The 26,510-nt window shown below is 39.9% G+C and overlaps 1 long non-coding RNA gene across 1 annotated transcript in view; it reads left to right on the top strand.

Annotated features, from left to right (window-relative positions):
- Positions 1–26,510, top strand: part of LOC120539838 — a 41,956-nt gene that overhangs the window by 8,235 nt on the left and 7,211 nt on the right. The window lies entirely within an intron of this gene.

The raw sequence follows: 26,510 nt of genomic DNA, 5'->3' as shown, positions 1-26,510 counted from the left end.
TATACACTTATCTTGCCGTCATAGACATGCATATGTGTAACTTTCTAAAATATTCACATACCTGCTCTAAGTTATAAACTTACAACACGTGGTTTTGTTTTATAAACACTAGATTCAAAACTAATATTAAGAAATTAAATATACACTTATCCTACATGCAAAGCCACGCATATGTGTGACTTTCATAAAAACGCTATAAAATATTCACTCCTCTGCTCTAAGTTATAAACTTACCATACACAGCCTCATTTTATAAACACTAGATTCAAAGTTAATACAAAGTATTAAGAAATTAAATATACACTTGTCTTGCCGTCATAGCTATGCCTATGTGTAACTTTCTGAAAATATTCACACAGCCGCACTAAGATATAAACTCACGACACACACAACCTCATTTTATAAACACTTATCATGCTTTTTATTCATGCATAGTCCTGCATAGTTGTAACTGTCTTAAAAACTGTATAAAGTGAAATATTCACTTATCCTGCTCATAAGACAAGTCCATGCAAGTTGCCTCTTTTTAAAAATTGGGGGAAATAAACTTTCTTTCACAGCCAATTTGAGAGCACCATTTTGAGACCCAGGAAGCCCCACCGACCATATGTATCTTCACCATTTGTCCATCAATTTAAAACTGTGGGAAACAAACTTTCTCTCACAGGACATGAACACCTTTGGTGTTAAACCTAATCTGTTAAAACAAATTAATAGGCATAGTGAGACCCAGGAAGCCCCCTGCCAGACGACCAGATTTGGCCGCCAATTTTAAACGGTGGGAAAAGAGTCTTTAGTGTTAAAACAAACAGCACGCTGCTGATAAAACATTTACTGTAACAATTCGTGCTTTTTTATTTAATGAAATCGGAAAATTATATGATTATTAAGCCAGCCCCACACCATTCAACGCGGTTTTAAAATAAAGAATATAAGGTGCCTTTAAAACTCATAAGACCCTGCTCTTTGTTAACTTATTAATCGGTTAAATGTCAAAGCCTTTTTACTTTCTGCCGCTCTGTGAACAATATTATTAGATGAAATATTTTCCACTAACGACTCTCTCTTATATACCAAAATGCACAATGAACTTTAAAAGCTTGCAAGAAAAGTTATTAAAAACTTTCGTGTTAAGCACAATGCTCAGCAGTTTCTCGCTGTCTATGGTACTTGATAAAAAGTTATTTATATGCTGAGTACCAACACAGCTCTTTCCGATACTGTATTTTAACCATATTAATCGTGTAAATGTCAAAATTAATCTCATTTCATATGGTTTGCATGTACCCCCATTTATATCAACTTTAAAATACATGTGGCGATCTAAGAAACAATCTCTCGGTAAAACATAACGGGGTGCTTTTTCCTATTGCCTAGATGTTACCCGTACAGCTTTTGAGCTCCTTTACCGCTACAAAAGGCCCCCTCCCCTTATAGGAGGAACAGCAGCAACTCCACACCTATGAGCTTTCTCCCAAACATCCAGGGTGTTTCGCTCCGGCCCTGCAAGGCAGTACGGAGCATGACATGGCTATACTGTATATAACGCTTTGCTTTGCTGTCTAATAACACGCTAACTTTTCCAGCATTCCAAGTTTCTCTGCAATCTTTTTGAAAATTAGGCCATTTTGTTTTTCTTCCACAATAGTAGACATTGGAAAAATACTTTTGTGATTGTTGGTAAGTGTAGATTATCGAAATATGTGCTGTTAATGATCATGTCTCTCTTCAAACTGATGAAATGATATTCTTTTATAAATCCGTTTTCAAATCAGATAGTTCCAGCGATGAAGAGCAATCTCCAACCCACCTCTCACCTGGAGGTAGGTTTTCTGATTTTTAAATGAAAAAACTGTACCTAGTCGTAACGCTTAGTTTATAGTTTATAAATGAAATATTTTTCTTATTTCAGAAGGCTGTAGTTTCTGGCTGGTTGCTCAAAAAGTGAGTCAATTCTTGTTTTGGCCGTACTTTTAAATCGAAAAGTTGTTTTTAAGACCGCATAGATTTAATACTTTTAATGTCTTTAAGTATGTACAAACTTATCATTTTTTTAATGGTAATGTACGTTTCATGCAGATTACTTTTTAATAGTAATGTACAAACTTATTGCTTATAAGAACGTTCAGGGTGATTACTTTTAAACGTCTTTAAGTACGTACAAACTTAGGTCTTTATATTTTAATTGTGGAGGACAACCTGTATTCCTCTTTACACCTAACGAGCACGCAATTGGAAGAGTTAATAGCTACCACAGATTGTCTTTTTGAGACTAAAAATCCTGCCTCGGACAAAAAAACTAAAGAGTCCCCAGAGCCTTATAAGTATTACTTTCACCTGAAGGATTGTGTGTATGGAAAATAAGTAACTGGGGGTTGAATAATATATAATTTTTAACAGAAAACTCGACACTTCTGAAGAGTGGTTATTCTTCCGAAGGATCCAGTCAGCCTCTAGAATCAGTGCAAAGGCCCTCGGACAGTCTATTATTGAACATCTCTTTCACGCAGTCCGGTACATTGAGCTAATTGTGCGAGTGCGCCACAAATGTTTATTTTTAAAGAAAACTTAGTCTTGTTTGTTTTTTCAGAACCTGCGTCGCCAGGATTACTGACTCAGATACTCAGGGATTCACCGCCATTTGTATCATCACCCAGACTTCTCACGGAAATAGTCGGTGAACCCGAAAGAATTGATCCAGGGGCTAAGTCTGCTGAGCTGAAGGTTGAAATCGAACGAGTGCTGTTGGTTTTTCAAAGTGCATTACCGGACCTTTTACCACTTTTTCCAGATATATGTGAAAAGGTTATTTTATTGTATGCTATTTTAGAAACCTTGTTCCCCAAATAATGTCAGGCAATATGAGTGGCGATGGTCAAAGCAGGAAAAGGCGCACAAGTGAAGACTTGGACGCTGGGAGCTGTTCTTAACATACTGGTTTATTGAATGATATGGTGAATGAACATAGTTATTCTATTCGGCCCCCAAAAATGCCAACTCCACCACCCCGATATTTTAATGAACTGGAATATATTAATTGGCAAAATCAAAACATAATCCAAATGAATAATATAATAGCTATCATGAGAGTTCCTTCACCTGTTACCACTTGACTCTGACCAGCTTGACAGCCTTTTAGAAACCCTGCGTCCATTAGATAGATAGATAGATAGATAGATAGATAGATAGATAGATAGATAGATAGATAGATAGATAGATAGATAGATAGATACTTTATTAATTCCAAAGGGGAAACTCACAAGTAGTAAAAATAGTAAAAAGTGTCCAGGGAGCGAGTCCACATAAAAGAAAGTGGTAGAAGTGATCAGTGAAATAGAGAAAAAAGGTAAAAAGATAAAGTCATACACGGAGCTGCTGAAATGGCTGCCACTCGCACGTGGCGCCGGAAAATCTAATCTAAGTCTAATCTAATCTAAATCTAATCTAATTCACCCCCGATGAAATGCAAATATTAAATAACTTGTTAGAAAGGTTTCAGCGGTCTTTGAACAAAAATGTGAATGCTCAAACAGGTCCTGGTTTAAAAAACATTAGAACATTAGAACAATCTAGACGAGAACAGGCCATTCAGCCCAACAAAGCTCGCCAGTCCTATCCACTTGTTTCCTCCAAAAAACAATCAAGTCGAGTTTTGAAAGTCCCTAACGTCTTACTGTCTACCACACTACTAGGTAGCTTATTCCAAGTGTCTATCGTTCTTTGTGTAAAAAAAAACTTCCTAATGTTTGTGCGAAATTTACCCTTAACAAGTTTCCAACTGTGTCCCCGTGTTCTTGATGAGCTCATTTTAAAATACCAGTCTCGATGCACTGTACTAATTCCCTTGATAATTTTAAATACTTCAATCATGTCACCTCTTAATCTTCTTTTGCTTAAACTGTAAACTTTTAATCTTTCCTCATAATTCAACCCCTGTAGACCTGGAATCAGCCTAGTCGCTCTTCTCTGGACCTTTTCTAGTGCTGCTATGTCCTTTTTGTAGCCTGGAGACCAAAACTGCACACAGTACTCAAGATGAGGCCTCACCAGTGCATTATAAAGGTTGAGCATAACCTCCTTGGACTTGTACTCCACAGATCGTGCTATATAACCTAACATTCTGTTAGCCTTCTTAATGGCTTCTGAACACTGTTGGGAAGTTGATAGCTTGGAGTCCACTATGACTCCAAAATCCTTCTCATAAGGTGTACTCTCGATTTTCCAACCGCCCATTGTGTATTCAAACCTAATATTTTTACTTCCTATGTGTAATACTTTATATTTACTGACATTAAATTTCATTCGCCACAAATCTGCCCAAGCCTGTATGCTATCCAAGTCGTTCTGTAATGATATAATGGATTCCAAATTATCTGCTAATCCACCTATCTTGGTTTTATCTGCAAACTTAACCAGCTTGTTACTTGTATTCCTATCTAAATCATTTATATATATTGAAAATAGCAGCGGCCCTAGCACTGACCCCTGTGGAACACCACTCTTAACATCGGCCAGTTCTGATGAGGTTTCTCGCACCATCACCATCTGCTTCCTGTGTTTGAGCCTATTCTGCACCCATCTAAAAACATCACCCTGAACTCCCACTTCTTTTAACTTGATGCCCAACCTCTCATGTGGCACCTTATCATATGCTTTCTGAAAGTCCAGATAAATAATATCATAAGCTCCACTTTGATCGTATCCTTTTGTTGCCTCCTCATAGAATTCCAACATGTTAGTAAAACAAGACCTCCCTCTTCTGAACCCATGCTGACTGTTCAGAATAACTCCTGTCCTTGCCATGTGTTGCTCAATCTTATCCTTAATAATTCCTTCCATTAATTTTCCTGTGATGCTTATTAAGCTTACTGGCCTATAGTTGCTTGGATCTGCCCTATCACCCTTTTTATATAATGGGATGATATTTGCCATTTTCCAGTCCTTTGGAATCTCTCCAGTGCACAGTGACTTCCTAAAAATATGTGTCAAGGGTTTATATATGTACTCACTAGCCTCCTTAAGAACACAAGGATAAATATTATCTGGGCCTAGTGATTTGTTTGATTTCATCTTATTTAATCTGAGCAGCACTTCTCCCACTAAAATTTCCAAATCCCTCAGTACCTCCTTAGTAGTTGCGTTTACCTCTGGCAGGTTATCCACTTGTTCACTTGTAAACACCTCAGAAAAATGTAAGTTTAGGGCATCTGCTATTTCATTGTCTGTATCTTTTAATTCCCCTTTACTATTCCTGATGAACTTGACCTCCTTCTTAACTGTTCTTTTACTACTAAAATACTGAAAGAATCTCTTGGGGTCTTCTTTAGCCTTATCTGCTATATTCCTCTCCAACTGTCTTTTTAGCCACTCTGATATCCTTCTTAATGGTTGCCCTCATTTTCTCATACGCGCTACGGTTCTCTTTGCAGTCATTAGTCTTATATGCCTTATACAGCAGTTTTTTCCTTTGAAACTTCTTTTTTAAATCTTTATTAATCCATCGTGGAGTTTTTTTTAATTTCCTATTACTTCCAAGTTTAGGTATGTATCTGTCCTGCATTACATGTAAAACATTTTTAAACCTGTTCCACTGCTCCTCGACTGTCTCCACATTTAAAAGCTTATCCCAGTCTATCCTACTTAGACTTTGTCGCATCTGCTCAAAATTAGCCCTACCAAAGTTCATCTTAACAATTTTAGTCTTTGCATCTGCACTCTTACAGAATACTGAGAATTGTATTACATTATGGTCACATGACCCTAGTGGTTCAATCACCTCTACACCCTCAATTCTATCCTGATTACTACAGAATACTAAATCCAGACAGGCTTCACCCCTTGTTGGTGCTTTAACATGCTGTGTTAAAAAACAGTCGCTGATTACTTCTAAAAACTCCTGCTCTTGTGCTCCTCCATCTGTAAGGTTATCCCAGTTAATATATGGATAATTAAAGTCCCCCATGAGTATAATATCCCCTGTAAACTTGCCTTTTGATATTACTAAAAAGATGTGTGTTGAAATTACTGTCTGAATTGGGTGGTCTATAACACACTCCTAAAATAAGACCTTTTTCCCTAATATTTTCCAGGCGAAGCCACATGTCCTCACTAAGATGGGGCTCTTCATCCAACTGAAGACGACTTACATTTAAACCCTGTTTGGCATAAACAGCAACCCCACCTCCTTTTCTGTTCTGTCTATCCTTCCTAAAAAATGTGTATCCCTCTATGTTACACTCATCCCCATCTTTGTTATTTAGCCAGGTTTCCGTTATTGCTATAAACAACATGGGTTCTGTAAATGCTCAACCTTTTGTCTCTCAGTGTATGGTTACGTCAGTCTCAGCTACCCCTTTGGTTACATCTGTTTCAGTTATGCCATTTGTACCCTCCACTTCTGTCTCGGTCACTGCAACCTCTGTTCCAGTCACTGTCTCCTCTGTTTCAGGCCCTGTAGCTATCCCTTCTGCTTCAGTCTTGCTCCCTGTAGCTACCCCTTCAGGGCCCTCTGCTTCAGTCTCGCCCCCTTCTGGTCCCTCTGCTTCAGTAACCCCATCTGTAGCTACCACCTCTGTTCCTCTGCTTCAGTATGCCCCTCCATCCCCTCTGCTTCTGTCTCAGTCACAACGGCATCTGCTCCAGTCACTGTATCTTCAGGCCCTGTCTCCTCTGTTTTAGTCCCTGTAGCTACCAGTCCTGATCCCTCTGCTTCAGTATGCCCCTCTGCTTCAGTCTCACCCCCTGTAGCCACCACTTCTGGTCCCTCTGCTTCAGTATGCCCCTCTGCCCCATCTGCTTCAGGCTCACCCTCTGTAGCTACCCTTTCTGGGCCCTCTGCTTCAGTATGTCCCTCTATCCCTTCTGCTTCAGTCTTGTCTCCTGTTTCAGTCACGGCTTCCTCAGCCCCTATTGCACAGCCATTTGTGGCTACCCCTTCAACCTCTTCAATCACGCCAGTTATGCCCGGTGGTTCTGTAGTATCTAAACACTCATCCGCCTCTACTTCAGGCGTAACAGGCATGGTTGGGTCCTCTGCTGTCTCTAGTGATAACGGTCGGAGCATTTTTCAGCAGATTGACAGACCGGCTTTTAATCACACCGAAATAAGACACCACTTAAATTTCGCTGACGCCTATGAACTAGAGACTTACGAGGAGGTATTTAACAGCATTCATGAGACGCTGCAAAGAATTCTAGATAGATTTTCAGGTACTTTAAACCCGCAAGATGTTGTACAGTTAGAATTGTGTGCTGATTCCTTACCTATCAGCGTTTTTATACAGATGACTGGCTCTAATATTAATGTAGACAATTTTCTTCAGCATATAGAGAATCTTCTTCAGAGTCACACGAGTGTGTTAGCAGATGAGTCTCTGATGCTAGTCATACAGATTGTTCAGTCACCTAGCGGGGGCGCTAGCAGCACTCGCAAGGTATCAGATCTACTTAATCATGAAATAAAAAGAAAATGAGGCATTTAATTATTTCTTATGATTATGGGAATCAGCTCTGTTTTGCCTTTTGTCTGCTTAACCTATTGGAAGACCGGTACAGGCAAAACCCACAGTTATGCATGCGTGAAGCGACCAACCTTCAGAGCAGGGCTGGATTATCTGAGCATGAAAAAGTGTCCTTTGCTGACGTTCACAAATTTGAAAACTTGTTTGATATTAAAATTATTGTCTGGTATAGGTGCCTGAGAAATGAGAAATTTTTAAAATTTGAAAGCTCCCGAAGTAGAAACTCTAAAACCTATTTTATGTTTTAACACGATAACCATTACTACGGCATTTTGAATTTAAAGGGGTTTCTGGGGGTAAAATACTTGTGTGACTACTGTTACACAAGCTACCACTCAATCCTTAACCATCATCGTGAAGGCCACTGCAACGTCTGTTTCTCCCCCGATTGCAGGCCGATCCCTGAAGAACTTATCAAGTGTGGTGATTGCAACCATTACTGCCAGTCCCAATTTTTTTTATTCACCATATGATTCCTAAATTTAATGACAAGACCAACGATATGGAAATGGTGTGCGACACTGCAAAAATGTGTCCCGTGTTATAAAACTTACACAGTGAATGCCGCCTCAAAACTCCATAAATGTCGGCCATGTTTGTAAAGCAAAAATTGAAAATGATGCAGAAAACCATTAGTGCTTTATAGAAACCTTGAAGTCTGGGGATCGTTGTGGGAAATATGTATTTTATGATTTTGAAAGTGGGCAAGAAACTGGTGTGCACATTCCTAATTACGTATCTTGTAAGTCCTTGCAGGGTAAATCCTGGTTCTGGGCGGGTGAAGGTTGTGTACGGCAGTTCTTTGCCAAATACTATCGTCCCATGTATCAAGGCTATACCTTCATAGCTCACAATTCAAAAGGTTGCGATGGGTACTTTTTAATGAAGTATTTGCTTGAAAATGGTGTGAACCCTCGTGTTACCACTCAAGGAAATAAGCTGATATGTTTCACAGATGATGGTTATCAATTACTTTTAATAGATTCTTTGAATTTTTTAACAATGAAATTGAGTGCCATGCCTAGAGCCATGAGGTTTGAAGCCGTAAAAGGTTATTTCCCCCATTTCTTCAATACGGCTGAAAATCAGAATTATATCGGCCCCTACCCTGAGCCTGAATGCTACGGTGTCCAGAGCATGATGACCAAAGAAAAACAAGAATTTTTTACCTTGTATGAGAGTGTTAAGCATGGTCTTTTTTAATTTTAAAGAGGAGATGGCTTTTTATTGTAAAAATGACGTTGAAATTCTTAGAACAGCATGCATTAAATTCAGAGAAGAGGTCATCAAAATTGGCATTATTGACCCATTTCAATGCCTGACCATGGCCTCTCTATGTATGGCCATGTACAGGCAAAACTGTATGCCTCCAAAGTCTATAGACATAATTCCTTCTGACCATTACAATAGTAGTCAGAAAAACTATTCGAACGCCTCTACTCAATGGTTTTTGTATCTCTGTGAAACAGAAAAATTGAACATTCGACACGCTCTAAACCTTGGGGAAATAAAGAAGGGTTCATTTTATCTTGACGGCTATGCCAGAGTTAAAGGTATTCCGACCGATTTTATCACGGCTGTCCAGAATGTTATGATTTAAACAGTACCCATCCTTTAACTGGCATGACTTGTGCGGTTATGTATCAAAGGTTAATGCGAAAATTGGAAATACTTAAGACAAAATTTAATCTAGATGTGCACATGTTCTGGGAGCATTCTTGGGAGACGATGAAAAAACAAGACCTCAGGCTACAAACTTTCTTACCAACGGCATTAAAAATTGTACCACAAGGCCGTGGGCACCGAACAGATTCACTATTATGATTTCACTAGCTTGTACCCGTTTGTGAATAAAACAAAAATGTACCCGGTCGGTCACCCCACTATCATTTTTCAACAGTTTGCCGATCTCGGGCAGTATTTTGGATTAATTAAAGCCACTTTCCAGCCTCCACGTGGCCTCAATTTTCCAGTTCTGCCTCTCAAGTTTTGTGGGAAATTAATGTTCACCCTCTGTCGTACCTGTGCAGAGACAGAGGTTCAGACTGTGGACTGTCGTCACACAGAGGATGAGAGAGCTTTAACCAGTACTGGGTGCAGTGTGGAAATAGCAAAGGCCATTGATAAAGGTTATAAAGTTTCAAAAGTATACAAGATTTGGCATTACCCCGAATGTACTTCTGAGTTATTCTCGGACTATATCAAGCAGGAAGCATCTGGTTTTCCTGCCTGGTGTACTGACGAGGCTTCCCGAGACCAGTATATTTTAGATTATTATCAGAAGGAAGGTGTACAATTGGACCACAATAACATCGCCGTAAATCCAGCTAAGAGACAGATTTTAAAGTTGTTTTTAAATTCTCTTTGGGGTACATTTGGGCAAAAACCTCTCCATCTCACTATTAGCTTAGTCAAGGACGGTAAGGAATTCTTGCAATATATTTTCTTCAAACACTATAATGTTTCTTATTTTGAATTTATCGGCGATGAGATTGCTCAAACACAAATGAAGTACGCCAATGAAAAGTATACCCTACCTGGTAGCGTTAATGTTGTCATTGCTGCTTTCACCACTGCCTATGCCTGATTAGAGTTGGATGATTTACTGGACAGTCTGGGCGAAAGGGTGTTGTACCACGACACCGACTCGGCCATTTTTACTTCTCAACCTGGTCAGTACAATCCTCCTCTGGGTGACTATTTAGAAGAGTTCACCAGTGAGTTAAATCCTGGGGCCTCATGTATAAACGGTGCGTACGCACAGAAATGTTGCGTAAGAACTTTTCCACGTTCAAATCGCGATGTATAAAACATACACTTGCCATAAAGCCACGCACTTTTCCACGGTACCTCATACCTTGTCGTACGCAAGTTCTCCGCTCGGTTTTGCAGACTGGTGGCACCCAGCGTCAAAGCAATGCTACTGTTCCTGTATGGTTACACCTTATTTTCCTGACGCAGCTTTATAAATACACTGAAACTAACTGCATATTGTTTATTAGTGTAACGCATCTGATTGTAATTAACTTGTAACAATATAATGGTCCAGGGAATAGCCATAGTATTCCAAATATCATAACTGCTTTAGCGTTGTTACTCTCACTGCACCTTTTTCTTCTTTTTCTTCTTCTTCTTTCAGCTCCTCCCGTTAGGAGTTGCCACAGCGGATCATCTTTTTCCATATTACTCTCACTGCACCACTCGGAGTATTTATATCATTGTATCTGAGTGTGAATCACAGCAGCAGCTGATCGGAAAGAGAATTATTGGTATACAGCTTCAAGGACACGCTGCCTCAGCCATGGCAAAACATTTCAAAGCCTTTCCTGACCTTGCGGTTCAGAAACAGTTTCATCCCAAGAACTATAAACGCACTCAATCAATTGCTCCTTGTAGAACTGTTTGTACTTATAAGTACAATCATCTCACTGTAAACTTACACTACAGTTATAATATCGCACAACCTGAGCCACTTTATAAAGCGCGTATTTACATATGATGACAATATCATTTTTAAGGTGAAATGCAGCAAAATATGTTTATTATATTATACAGATAAAACTTTAACTTCATTTAAATAATATTTTTAATAATATAATAATAATAATAATTTTAATAATATATTTTTCACTGGGACTGGCGTGAAGGATAGAATAATTAAACATGTACTACGAAGATATTTCAATGTTCCTTAAATGTTTTAAAGAATCGGCGCTAAGCTTACAGATGGCTTAACTTCTGTTACAGAGCTGATTGTGTGGTGATTGGGTTTTTGGGGAAAGAAAAGCAAGGACTGCAGTGGCGGCTACGCTAATATATATTGAACATAAAACAGAAAGAGAAAATAACAACACAGCTAAAAACGCAGCGACAAGTTTCAGCAGAAGTTAAATGCTTGTGTCATGAGCACGAGGCGGCTATGCAGTGTCTGCAACGGACGTGGTCATCCACCGTGCATAAGCTACCTTACTGACATTGGCGGGCGAAGGAGCCACCGATTCTTCCTCTGCCCAGTGCCACCACAAGCCTAGAGCCGCCCCTGAGTACTGCTGCAATAAATTATTTCATCGAAGGTTGCACACAATCACTGCACTGTGAAACTCATGTTTAATAACATACTTTAACTCCTATCATCATAAAAATGATATCACGTATACAGTACATCTCAGTATTTTAGTTATTCAGAGAACTGTAATATCACGAATGTAATGGATTCTGAGTCCAGTTAGAGGAAGAGAGTCGGTTTAAGAAGCAAGTAGTGATTCACACACATAGAGCACATAGAAGATCAAATACAAAACAAAGCATTTAACGTGCTACTTTAATTATGATGTGATTTGAGAGACTGGTTAATTAAACAATTTTAAGATGAAGTTTATGATGTTCTACTTTAATGACAAAATAAACTACGTGATTAAAGTGGAAATGTCGAGATTGAATTTGACATTTCGTGCTTTTTCCCTACTGTGTGCCTTTTTTCTCTGTACCCTAATCAGCTTTCATATGACACTCAGACAGTGGGCTACAACTCGCCTTTTCACGGCGACTTTGATATGTGACTTCTTTTTTATTTCCGGCACTGTGCGATTTTGTGAATGTGAGCTTTCAAGATTCTCCATCACGCTTGATTATACCACGGTTTATTTGAACAAATAGTATGTTTTTCCTTTGCCTCCACTTGGTATTCACTGAAATTCTTAGATTTTTCTCCCGTGCTTTTCCCATTGTCTTTTCACAGAAGGCTGAGCTTAAGGGCGATTTATATTGATTTGCATATTCAAAAGAGGTGTAATTCTGGGAGGAGTTGGGGCGTTACATAAAGCGCGTGCACGAGCGTTACTTTTCATGCTGATCGGGATTTATGTAGCAGAAGAACGTGGAAGTTGGAGTACGCACAGATTCCTGCATCTGGATTTTTCTGTGCAAAAGCACATTTCGGCTTTTGTGCTTATGCCATGTTATAGTTCTACGCACGGCGTTATACTGTACATGAGGCCCCTGGTGATTATATTACTGAATTTGCATCAGGTTGTCCAAAGATGTACGGGTATAAAACTGCACAAGGCAAAACATGTATGAAGGTAAAAGGTATCACCATCAATCACGAAACCGGTAAAATTGTAAATCTTAGGTCAATCTAGTTCAGAAGTTTGTGACGTCTCATGAAACCCCTCCTCAAGAGGTTCATGGTAAGCAGATCTGTCAAAATAAAAAATGTTTCACTTTAGAAAACAGACCATTCAGGAAGAAATTCAGAGTGGTGTATAACAAGAGGGTTCTCCTAAAAGATTACAACACAAGACCTTATGGCTACTAAAGAGATTTTGACACACACCTTCAACACCCCTTTGCTAAAATTATCTTGGATCCCTCTTGTTCCGGTAAATCCTATTATGTGAAAAAATTATTGGAACATTCGAATCACATTGTGTCTCAGCCTTTTCAAAATATAATTTGGTTATATATTTGCTGGCAGAAAATGTACAACGAGCTATCGGATAAATTTCAGCGATTAAAATTTATTGAGGGGCTCCCACAGTCTTTATGCAATGACAAACTTCTCCCTCCTGAAAAAATAAATTTGGTCATTATAGATGATCTGATGGAATCGGCTAGCGAAAGCCAGAGAATAGAAAAAGCTTTCACAAAATATACTCATCATTGGAATCTGTCTATCATTTACTTGGTTCAAAATTTATTCTTTCAAGGAAAGAAAAGCCGAACGATTAAACTTAACACCAATTATATTACTGTTTTTAAAAACCCCAGGGACAAATTGCAGATTACTACCTTGGCCTGCCAAATGTATCCGGGGCATGTTAAATTCTTTTTGGAAGCTTTCGAAGATGCTACAAAATTACCATACAGCTATCTCTTAGTGGATTAAAGGCACAGACCCCCGACGAACTGTGATTAAGAATAGGTCTGTTTCCGCCCGATTGGCCGGTCGTGTACACCGTGAAAAGATAAAAAAAGCTGTTCTGAGTGAAAGTTACATATTCTGTCAACACGTTGGCCAGAATAAGCAGAAACCTACAGCCTCTCAAGGCTTACTCTGTTGCTCTTGTCGCCACCGTAAAATGCTTATAAACGCCTCTTCTGACGATTTAATTGATGCTTTGTCTGAAATAGCCTGTGATACTTTAAAAGGTAATATACCTCTTTCACCCAAGCAGTTTAAGCAACTCAAGAAGCATAAAACATCTGTCAGAAAAATAAGTAACAGAAAACTAACCTTAAAAAAGAAGAAAGATATTTTGAACCAGAAAGGAGGCTTTTTGGGGGCTCTTTTAAGTGTCGCCGTGCCAGTTTATTAGCTTCTAGAGCATAAACATGGAATACACTCAAAAAATTTATTTGGTACCACAGAAACAAATGTATCTTTTTCAGCAAAAGAGCGCTAACCAGAATGATTTCTTGAGCACCACAGAAACTGAACTGGACAAGGAAATGAGAAACGTCCTGTAACGCAGTGATATAGGGGCTGATGAGAAGATGAAACTTCGCACATCAATCTTGCAGAGATTTGACGCTAGTTAAATAGGCCGATAAAAAAACTAGCAGTCTGACACTCATATTACCAAAAGAAGAAAAATGTCGAGGGGGACGTTAGAACAGTCAATGTGTCTGAGGACAGAGTTTGGCAAGAGGTTTTGAGAAGCGCACCTGTAAAAGCAAAGAAAAATGTTGAATTTGTTTTACATAAAATGTCTGTCAATCCCAATCACACATTTTGAAATAATCGTGGAGAGCTGCTGTTAGAAGGTAAACCTTTGGTCGGTTCCAACATGGTGGATTTAGTATGTAATCTGATGGTTTCTCATACAATACCTGAGCATAGGAGACCGCGTGGTTGGAAGGAATTTGTAAATGCCATGGCTGGTTTAAACATTCCATTTTCTGTCGTACCCAATGATAAAACGCGAGAACTCCTTGAAAGTTTTAAACTGCCCGCCACCCTCCTCCCTGTTCATCAAACTGAAGTTAGCCCCAACCGATGGAAACCGAGAAAAAAAAGACTGGAATGGATTTCTTATTAATTTGTAAAATTGTTTGTTTATTAAATGTAATTTTATCTCATTTCTGAGTGTCATCATCCTTTAACCGTCTATTGAAATATTTATAGTTCTCTGATGTTTGCATGCAAGGGTACTGATAAAAGCAGCGTCCCGGTCAAGGAAGCCAGGAACAAACAAATTTGGAGACCATAGCGTCATTATTGTTCACTTCCTCAGAATACGTTTTCATTACAGAGGTGTACGGGAGACCTTTTCCTCTCTGATGCAGATAGAAGAGGCAGTGTTGACCGCATTTGTCTGAGAACCAACTTTGAAGTGGCCGGTTGTTGTAAATGATTTGTTTACAGTTTTTGCTTAAGAAACAGTAAATGTCTTTCGGGAAGTAGATAAAGTCTGGAGGATTTCCATAGGAATCAAATAACTCCCCATTTCCGTCTTCTGTGAGGTAAATCCCCTGCCAGTGTTCTCTGGGTTGGGTTTAACGGTGAGTATTTACTACAAACATGGCCGGCACGCCGTTACTTTTTTCCAGTAGTTGGTCACACACCAGTGTGCGGTAATATCCTTCGGTTTAGGGATCTTGGGACAGTAGTTCTGTTAATTGTTTTGTATTCATGGTGTTTATTAGCAGTCATACAGAACATTACGTCTCTGGTTGATTTCAATGATGTTGTCAAAGACCACGTATACTATTAGATTGATGGTCCGAGGGAGAGGGACACGAAAGCGTAATTCAAATCTCATGTTTCCAGTTTTAACTAATAAAAAATGATCACTGCATTCTTGATCAGGGGTTGGATAAAAAGCAAAAAGAGTTGCGAGAACTCTGTATGGCTGATAGACAGAGCTTGATCCTTCAAATGCTTACCAGTGGCCAATACCAGGTTATAGTATTCTCTGGCACTGTTGCCGTTTGCAAAGTCTGGTTGAAAAGGTTTGGCCGGAATCTTTTCACCGGCCATGCACAGATCCAGGAACTCTACATCATTATGTTTGAAATTGAAAGGATTCCATGTATAAGACCCCAAAAAGGCCTCATTATCCACCATGCCAATCACCACATACTTTGGCAGTTGACCCAAAAACAGGTTTTCTTGATTGCATACTCGGATTCCCACGGGCATACTGAATACTTTCATATTCACACTTTCCACAGGGTATTTAGCTTTGGCTGATGTAAGGGCATGAGCGTGCCCTAATTTCATGGCCGGTGAAATTGTTACTTTTTTTACAAACAGGGAGGCTGATGTTATGATTACTTTCTAACGTTCAGCATCACCAGACATTAAGCAGAATTCATCTTTGTTCCAAACCATTTTAATCTTGACGTGTATGCCATTCAATATTAGTTTTTTTCTGGAAAAAGAGATATGTATGTATGTATGTGCCCCAGAAGTTCAACAGTCCTGCTACCAGTCGTATAGGCGCTTCTTTTATTAAAACCGATGTTTTCTCCATCTGGATCTGTCTCTTCCAATTTGTTAAGTGTATCTTTTTAAAAAAAGTCCTGTAGCAAACTGAGAATGAAGAGACTCCTGGCTGTAATTTAACAGGCCTTCTAAGACAGCTCTGTAAGGATAACAATTTGAACTCTGTGATATTAGGCGGTCCCCCAGGGTAACATCGACTTGCGAAAACAAACTGGCTACAGGGTAGTTGACGAATCTGACCTTTGCACCGGCAAGTATGTTAGTCCTGTCAGTGTTCACTATCTTTCCCCTTAGGTGTAGAAGAGTGTTATTCGAGTCAAGGTAATCTTCCCCATTTCCGGCTATGAGAAATTCTAGCGGAAATACTTCAGAGAGGGCTAAGAGAGGTGGGACTTCAACGTATATACTTTTATCTACACTCGTTTGAGTGAAAGGCACAGTAAACTGGTCCAGTTCAGATATGACACACTCTTCGGACATTCTGTGCACGAAAACCATCTTCTCTTAAAAAAAATGTCTCTCCTCTTCTTTTTACTTGCTTTAGTCTTGCTCCTCTTCTGATGACGTTTAGAAAATGCTGTAAAAATAGTGCGCTTTGCCTTTTTAGCTGGCGGGGCCACACACGACCCCAGTGGTCTCTTGCATTTTGTCTTTCTCATGACCCTCAAGCCTGCTCCCTCCTGCTTTTCTAGAACTCCACCTGCCACACTAGATTTAGCTCCAGTGATCACATCTTTTACAATATTTTTAGCCGCGGATTTGATATGTGGTTTTGCGATGTCAAAGCCTTTTTTCAGGAGAGGTAAAGCTCTTCTAAACAATCCTCGAAATATACCTCCAATGCCCCCACAATACATTACAGGGGATCCAGAGAACCCCGGTAATCCATTAGCCGCTTAGGTCTGATAATACTGGATGTAAAGTGTCGGGTCCTGGTAAGACCTCATTGTTTCAGTCGTGCATACAATGCCTGATGGGTCTGAAATGCAACTTCACTATCACCTTACCAAACTGAAATGGCACGTTTTTGTTGTGGTCCGTCTTTATTTCAATAGTCACTGTGTCAAAATGATTCTTGCTGGCTGGGGCATAATGCGGCTTGTCGTATGTGATGGTTGTAATTTTATTCGCCTGATCCTCTATATGAACGCACCTCGAAAGGGGTGTGTAGCTGTCTCCGACTCTCTGATGAGATACCATGTCCCCGTGCACGTACAGTGTGTAAATGCCAGCCCTGATGTCTGCGGGGAAAGGAGCCTTGTAAGTTAACCCCCGAGTCTGATCAGGATGCGCTCCTAATATTCGACCCAGCTGTCCTTTTAAGTGTATAGTTTCATCCTTTTTACCCGGTACCACATAGACTCTTCTTCCACAGCATTATAACTGAATTTTGTAGGGTTCTCAGAAGGGACAGTTCCAGCTGCAACATCTATCAAAGTGGGTAGGCTTAAGGTTGTCAAATTCATAAAAGTCAGTAGATCGTGAATACCTTCGTAATATCTGCATGGAATGTAGTAATACTTTTTTACCCCTGGAGCTGTAACGTAGAATTCGTTATCCGGTTTGTCTATAGTATTTCACGTATACGGGTATTGTTTTTCTGCTATACCGACTTCCCAAGAACCTTCTAATTCTATGGGTTTAGCAAGCTTCGTCGTGAAATTGGAAATTGTGTTGTTAGGGAAAATGTCTGAGGAAGTGTTGCTCGGTAAAGTCACAAAAAAACCTTTGCGCTCCATCATATACCGCTAGAGAATGATGAGCCAATTAGGAGCGTTCTGGATTTTATCGAACATCTTGGGCTTGGTATCCAGCTGTTAAATTTTTCTGGCCAGCCTAGCCATTTGAGTAAAATGAATCATTTTTTATTCTTAACTTTCCTAGCCAGTATTTTTTCGATCCCGTAAACGTCTGTGGTTTCGACTTTAATTTTCTGCAATTCAGGGTCGTAAAAGGATCCTATGATCTCTTCACCATTGTAGTCTTTCAGTTTGTACACCGCTGGTGCCCTAGGTACAAGTTCAGATACGGTAAAGATTTTATCTGAAAATGTCTGTTCATAACCTTTCTTAAAAGGATGTCTGGTTTTAGACACCCTAACTGTATCTCCTACTTTGAACTTAAACAACAGCGGACCGGGGGGTTGGCCACGCAATATAAGTTTTTGAAAACTTTCCAGGAATTTAACGTGTTTACATCGGAAGGAGCCATTTTTATGCTTCGATGATAACTTTTGTTGTAAGAGTATACTAGATCCGGCAATTTATCGATGTAGGTTCTTGTATTATACGCGCTGAAATATTTCCACATTTTAGATTTTAGTGTGCGGTTAAATCTCTCTGCCACGGAGCCTTTAATTTCTTTCCTGTGGTGAAATGTTTTATTCCGATCTTCTTTAACAGCTTTTGAAAATCTCAGTTGAAAAACTCTTTCCCCTTATCGGTCTGGAGCTTCTTTGGAGTTTGACCGGCACTCAGAATGTCTTGGAAGGCTCTTGTCAATTCCTTACGTGTTTTGTTCTTCAGGGGCCATACCCACGAGTACTTAGAAAGTACATCGATACAGGTTAACAAATATTTATAACCCCGTTTATGCTTGGACACATTTGTCATATCTGCTAAATCCATCTGCCATTGCAAATCTGTATCGGATACATAAACCTTATTTCTCCTAAAATGTCTTCTAGCGGGCTTGTGAATTGTATAAGCATATTGACCAGATAACCAATCCGACACCTGATGGTCATTACTTTTCTGACCTGAAACCTCAAGAGCTCTTTTCAAAGAGTCTTTTTCCCCAAAGCTGCCAGGATTTGCCGGGTTATAATAAACTTTTTTCATGTAACCCTTCATCATCGGCGGTGAAAGAAAAATGTCAATGGTTTCAAATGTTGCTTTATTTGTAATTTTCAAAACAGCATGATTAAAACCATTATTAAAATTTCAAAATAGCATGATTAAAAACAGACAAAAAACATATTATAGCACAGGCAAATTGAGTTCAGACATTTCATATGATTTTTCTATGTCGTATTCCCCGTAAAACCCCAAGGTGCATTGGTCATGTCAGGTACAGAAAAATGCCTTTTACAGAAAGCATCGGCTATTTCACGTATTTTTAAGTAAGAGGGATCATCCATGTTGTGAAAGGCTTGTACAATAGTCTCGTTAATAGAATGTTCATTTTCTAGATCGTCAACAGCATTTTGAACAAATGAATGAACCTTGTGAAAAGGCGGAAAGATGTTGAAGCAACCCAGAGTCTTTATGACTAGGCTCCTGAGCCACAGTTTATGGAAAACATTCAGAACCTCTTGAAAGCGGCCAACCCTATAAACAGAGTCAGGCTCAAACAGACACGTATGCTGCGTCTGACTGGGGTGATCTATCAAACAACCTTGACAGGTGCTTTTTAGGTCCCGATTGACTATTATGTCTAGCAGAGCCGCAATCAAACTCTTTCGAGTCTTTCGAAGTGTTTCACCCAGGGGCCCATCAGTTTGTTCAAGGTCCATGCCCTCATAATCAGCATCCTGGGACGATGTCTTCCAAGCGGACAGAACCTCTACCAGTTCATCCACGGCCTCTTCTTGCTGCATGGCCTGCATGGCTATCTCCTCAGCACCCGTTAGGCTCCCCAGAACATCCTCAGCAGGGACAAAAAGGTGAGGTACTGTACAGTTCTCCAGAAGACTATCCAACCAATACATATCATCAGGGGCGGGTAACTGAGGCTCAGACCAATAGATCTGGTCAGTTGAAGGCATCAGAAGATCCGGCCAAGACGGGTGGTCTGAAGGAGAGTTGTTAGGAGCAGAGTACCCGGAGTTAGGTATGATGTCAACGGGCCAAAACAGGCAATCAGAGGGCGTTGTCTGTTCCATAGACCAACATGCCTGACCAGGAGCGTAGCCGGCGAGGTGCAGGTTGTTAACCGACCAAAACACATTGTTGGTTGTCAGCATCTGGTCTGCCGCAGAGTAGCGGGGTTGTAGGTTAGTGTCGGTCATCATCATCTTGTCTAGAGTAGAGTAGGCGGTGTTGGCTTGAGGGTTAGCCAGCCAAAACAGGTAGTCAGCGGCGGATGTATGTTCTATACCACCGGAGGTCGGTTCTTCGGAGCGCATTACAATGTTAAGAACTTCTGCCACCTCAGAGGCCGAGAGAACAGGGAGACGACTGCCCCAGCTAGCACCAGCTTCGGTAGGATAGTTTGTTGAAGACATCTCGATAGTGTTTTAGGTTAATGTAGTCTATGAAAAATACCTCTGTATTTATCTCCAATCACTTAGGGGTGGGTGTCTCCCAATTTTCTTCCTCCTCTTCCGAGCATGAATTATTCAACAGGTTGATATTTTGTTGATAAATAGCCTCATCAATATTCAGAATAAGAGATTTAAAAAAAGTCCAGTCTTTTATAGAAAAATGAATTTCACTCACTTGTTCCTTTATCTAATTTTCTTGAACTTCCTCCCCTTCGTCGTGACTGGCCTTTTTATATTCAGGAAGGATAGGCTCCTTCTTGGAAACTGCCACAGTGAGATGTCCCTCAGCATTTCTTTTTACCTCTACCCGGCTCAAAGCACAATTAGAATCGTACCAGGCAAAGCTGAATCGTGGGTCCCGTAACTCAGTCGTTCTGGAAACCCTGTTTGTTTTCAGTTTCTTAGGAGTGTTCACAAGACCGTCCATTCTGTTTGCTTTTGTCTGTCGTGGTGTTTTCACTAAATGACTAGACTTTTATACAAGAACTCTTTCATCTCCTCCCACAGTCGGGTTGGGAAGGGGTGGAGCGACACACCTCTCTCCTAACCCTATAGGCGGTTAGAGAGACAAAGGCAGAGTTTAGAGATGATCAATTATGACGGTGGGTCCAACTCTTCATTACCCTTCCCCACCCCTAGGGGTGAGGTATATTTCATATTTTCATAAATCATATTTTGCATATTTTCATAAATCTTATTTTCATATATTGGGGCAGGGCTTAAAATCATAAATGATATTTGGGGCGGGGCTTAAGGTAATCAATCATCCATTTGACAGTTTCCTTTTGGGTGCGGGGCTTAAGGTCATCTATCATCCATTTGATAGTATCTTGTCTAGTTAACTACTACTGTTGTGTCAAACCATTAGGCTATGAATAGGCTATAGGGCATCTTATTTAGAGCTTTCTGTATGCAGGTGGTTAATCATATGAGTGTTTTTGCTGTTTTTTGGTTTCTAATCATGAGAAGAACATGTAGCTGATATAAACTGACAAAAAATAAAATGTTGTACACTGCAAAATGCAACACTGGCCATCTTTAACGTGAACTAAAATAGGATCTATACATCATATTAATCACATTTCAAGTTTAATATGTATGTCATGTAAACACATATTATAATAACAGATCAGTGATATGAATTATTATACACATGAGTCATCATTTAATTGGTTTGGCTGCATTTCCCTACTTGATTAAGGGCTTTGTCATTTTCAATTATCTACAAAATGTTTTGTAAGGATGGGTCAGAGTTGCTGTAAATATACGCAAGTTTTCCCATCAAGTTCTCTTTTACATATCTGAACTTTTGAATGAAAAGTTGCACATTTTGACTTTTATGTGTAAGTAAGCTTTTTTAATCTGACCCCAGATGACTGCATACATTAAACAGAAAATTGGTATTAAATCTAAATCTCATTGTGCAGTTTCCACATTCTCCCATTGTTTTCTCTGAGTAATCCAGTTTTCCAACATTATCCCAAGGTTTTGTGTGTTAGGTAACGCAGCAAATCTAAATTACCCTGGTGTAAGCGTGGTTGTGTACATCAGTGTGCTCTGTGATATCTGGCTCTCCATCCAGAGTTGTTTCCTGTCTTGCCCACAGTACCACTAGAATAGGTCCTGATCTCCTGCAACCGTTTAATAAGACTAAGTGGATTTGGAAATGAATGTTTGATTTTTTGAAACAACATGTAGCCACATTTGTGCATTTTAAGAGCCACATTTGTAGCTGTTAATAATTATATTAATTACCACTTTAATCATCTATACTAATAAAAGGCAAAGCCCTCACTGACTGACTGACTCACTCACTCACTCACTCACTCACTGACTCATCACTAATTCTCCAACTTCCCGTGTAGGTAGAAGGCTGAAATTTGGCAGACTCATTCCATACATCCCTCATCATCACGCCTCCCACGTAATTGAGTGCATGCACATATAAGGCCGTCTGTCAGCGGCAATCAAATCAAATAGAAACACTCTGCCAGTAAATATTTGCGGGTGAAGGACTGTGCTTATGGAAACAAAGATGAGATGGTCAGGGTGGTGTTTGGCACAAACTCAGCGAAACTGCGAGAGAAACTTTTAAGTGCCGGGGTCTTAGCTAACATTAAATAAAGCCGTGGACATCGCATGAAACAGCGCAAACATAGCTGAGAACCTTCGATGTATATACTCCAAGTGGCTCACGTCAACTGACTGTGAACGCAGTACGCAGACAAAAAGCAAGAGCTCTAAAGAGCGCTGAACCAAAAACGCATTACACAATTGAGAAGGCAGCAAAAGAATATGAAGCGAGTGATGCATACAAGCATATTCATAAGTACAGCTACTGCTGAAACAAAGCATACGGTGGAAAAAGTCAATGTCCAGCTAAAGGAAGACAGTGTAAAAAAAAAAACGTGCATGCAGTGTGTCACATATCAGATAAAGAGGAAGACGAGCTGTTTATTGATGCAGTAAGAAAGGAATCGATGAATGAAACCTGCTATCTTTACAACAGCTGACAAACACGGAATGTAACTTGAACACAACACATCCTCCAAATACGAACCTGATTGAAAGAAATAATGATGATCAAATCCTTGATGACAGCAACACTCATAACAGTCACAAAACAATTACATTGACAATCATGCTATGTTATTTTTAAAATGTTCCCTTTTCTTTTTCATAACTTCTTTAACACACTACTTCTCCGATGCGAAGCACAGGTATTTTGATATATATATATATATATATATATATATATATATATATATATATATATATATATATATATATATATATATATATATATATATATATATACCCTGATCTACATACTGTGAAATAAACGAACCACACGCCGTGGTGCAACATAAGAGGCTTCGCCGCTGACGCCTGAGGTTCGATTCCCGAGAGGGAGTGCAGTGAGTGTGTACACCTGATGAGCCCAGAATTAGGGCGAAACACGTGTTGCGTACTCTTTGCATTATTTGAGAGTAAAAAATATTTCAATCATATATATGTGTGTATATGTATGTGTTTATATATTTAGATGTATATATATGTGGATGTATGTGTATATATATGTGTCTATGTAGATATGTGTGTATATGTATATATATATGTTTATATATGTGTGTGTATGTATATATACGTTAATATATATGTGTATATATATATATATACACTCACCTAAAGGATTATTAGGAACACCTGTTCAGTTTCTCATTAATGCAATTATCTAATCAACCAATCACATGGCAGTTGCTTCAATGGATTTAGGGGTGTGGTCCTGGTCAAGACAATCTCCTGAACTCCAAACTGAATGTCAGAATGGGAAAGAAAGGTGATTTAAGCAATTTTGAGCGTGGCATGGTTGTTGGTGCCAGACGGGCCGGTCTGAGTATTTCACAATCTGCTCAGTTACTGGGATTTTCACGCACAACCATTTCTAGGGTTTACAAAGAATGGTGTGAAAAGGGAAAAACATCCAGTATGTAGCAGTCCAGTGGGTGAAAATGCCTTGTTGATGCTAGAGGTCAGAGGAGAATGGGCCGACTGATTCAAGCTGATAGAAGAGCAACTTTGACTGAAATAACCACTCGTTACAACCGAGGTATGCAGCAAAGCATTTGTGAAGGCACAACATGCACAACCTTGAGGCGGATGGGCTACAACAGCAGAAGACCCCACCGGGTACCACTCATCTCCACTACAAATAGGAAAAAGAGGCTACAATTTGCATGAGTTCACCAAAATTGGACAGTTGAAGACTGGAAAAATGTTACCTGGTCTGATGAGTCTCGATTTCTGTTGAGACATTCAAATGGTAGAGTCAGAATTTGGCGTAAACAGAATGAGAACATGGATCCATCATGCCTTGTTACCACTGTGCAGGCTGGTGGTGGTGGTGTAATGGTGTGGGGGATGTTTTCTTTGCACACTTTAGGCCCCTTAGTACCAATTGGGCATTGTTTAAATGCCACGGGCTACCTGAGCATTGTTTCTGACCATGTCCATCCCTTCATGACCACCATGTACCCATCCTCTGATGGCTACTTCCAGCAGGATAATGCACCATGTCACAAAGCTCGAATCATTTAAAATTGGTTTATGAACATGACAATGAGTTCACTGTACTAAAATGGACTCCACAGTCACCAGATCTCAACCCAATAGAGCATCTATGGGATGTGGTGGAACGGGAGCTTCGTGCCCTGGATGTGCATCCCACAAATCTCCATCAACTGCAAGATGCTATCCTATCAATATGGGCCAACATTTCTAAAGAATGCTTTCAGCACCTTGTTGAATCAATGCCACGTAGAATTAAGGCAGTTCTGAAGGCAAAAGGGGGTCAAACACCGTATTAGTATGGTGTTCCTAATAATCCTTTAGGTAAGTGTATGTACTGTATGTGTATATATATTGTGGTCAGGAGGACGAGAGGAGGGCTTGTGCCTCCTCCAGACCGCGAGGGGGTGTCCGTCCTGGTTATGTTGGGGGCCTCGGGTAGAGGGCTTGGAAGCCCAGCCCTGTAGGGACCCGTGGCAACCGCCAGGTGGCGCCCCCATGCCAGTATATTCCGTGGGGTCCCCGGCCGGGACGCCCAGGAGGACCAGAGGAGGGCTTGTGCCTCCTCCAGACCGAGAGGGGGCGTCCGTCCTGGTTATACTGGAGGCCTCGGGTAGAGGGCTTGGAAGCCCAGCCCTGTAGGGACCCGTGGCCACCGGCAGGCGGCGCCCCAGTGCCTGATTATCCCGGGAGCCCGGCACTTCCGCCACACTAGGAAGTGCCGGGGGGAAGACTTTGGAGGACCCTCGGCACTTCCGCCACGCTGGGGCGTGGCCAAGGGAAGAATGCTGGGAACACGTGGTGCTCGTCCGGGAAGCATATATAAGGGGCCGCCTCCCTTCAGTGAGCTGTGGATGTCGGGTGGAAGTGGACAGATCTGGAGAGAGGACTGGAGGCGGCCAGGAAAGAAAGGCACAAGGACTGTGACGCCTGGACATTTGGGGGAACGGTGCAGAAGGCACTGGGAAGTGCACTGAGTTTATTATCTGTAAATAGTAGTGTAAATAAACGGTGTGTTGGGTGAAAACAAAGATGTCCATCTGTCTGTGTCCGGGTCCAAGTTCACAATATATATGTGTATATGTATATATGCAGATATATATGTATATATGTATATGTATATGTGTATATGTATATATATGTTTATATGTGTGTGTGTGTGTGTGTATATATATATATATATATATATATATATATATATATATATATATATATATGACAGCAACACTCATAACAGTGACAAAACAATTACATTGACAATCATGTGACATTATTTTTAAAATGTTTCCTTTTCTTTTTCATTAATTCTTTAACAAATAACTTCTCCGCTGCAAAGCGTGGGTATTTTGCTAGTTCTTTTATATAACTTATTCAACTATGTAAAGGGACTAGCTACTAACTAATTACTATGCAAATGCTAACAACTAATAATGCCTATTTACTTGAAGGGTAATTTTGTGGGTGCTGAAATAATGTGATAAATCTGATTTTAAAACATTCATTTGTTCTGCAGATTTTGTCTAAAATTATTTTTAATACAATATATGTATCTATAGAGTATTTTTATATAATAGAATATGTTTTTGTTTCCACTTTTCATTGGAATAGCAATCTAAGCTTTACCATTTTTAAAGAAACACATTTCCCATCTAAGCAGCATCATTTTGCAGTGGTTAGTCTGGTTACTATCTGTGTGGCATCTACATGTTCTCCCCTAGGTAATTTTTCTTTTGTTGGAATAATTGGCAGCGCTAAATTGGCTTGGTATAAGTGAGTGTAGATATGTGTGACCAATCCCTGCAATGAAGTACTGCCACATCCAGGCTGGTTCCTCTATTGAATTTGATGCTGGAATAGGCTTCAGGATCCTGAACCGGATTAACTGGGTTTAATGATGGATGGAACAACTGATGTTTCTAACTGATACTTGGGTTTCATCCCTGTACCTCAGTAGCATTTAAGACATGGTGTCAGCTTTGATCACCAGGCACATGTATTGAGTGTCATGTACCTAAGCGTTATTTTTGATTGTCAATTTTACAAACTGCACCACATATAATGCACCTAATTAATATAAGTTTCATCTTGATTTTACCGATGCAATTCTGACCAGACATTTAACAGGACCCTTCAAAATATTTACAGTCCTTATCATTTCTAAATGAATCATCTCAATTTGGCTTGATCAAATTTTACAAAATAAGAATGT

Source organism: Polypterus senegalus, chromosome 11, assembly GCF_016835505.1.
Source record: "Polypterus senegalus isolate Bchr_013 chromosome 11, ASM1683550v1, whole genome shotgun sequence".
Classification (NCBI taxonomy): Eukaryota; Metazoa; Chordata; class Cladistia; order Polypteriformes; family Polypteridae; genus Polypterus; species Polypterus senegalus.
The sequence above is the reverse complement of the archived record's forward strand: the minus strand, read 5'-3'. Positions and strand labels throughout refer to the sequence as shown.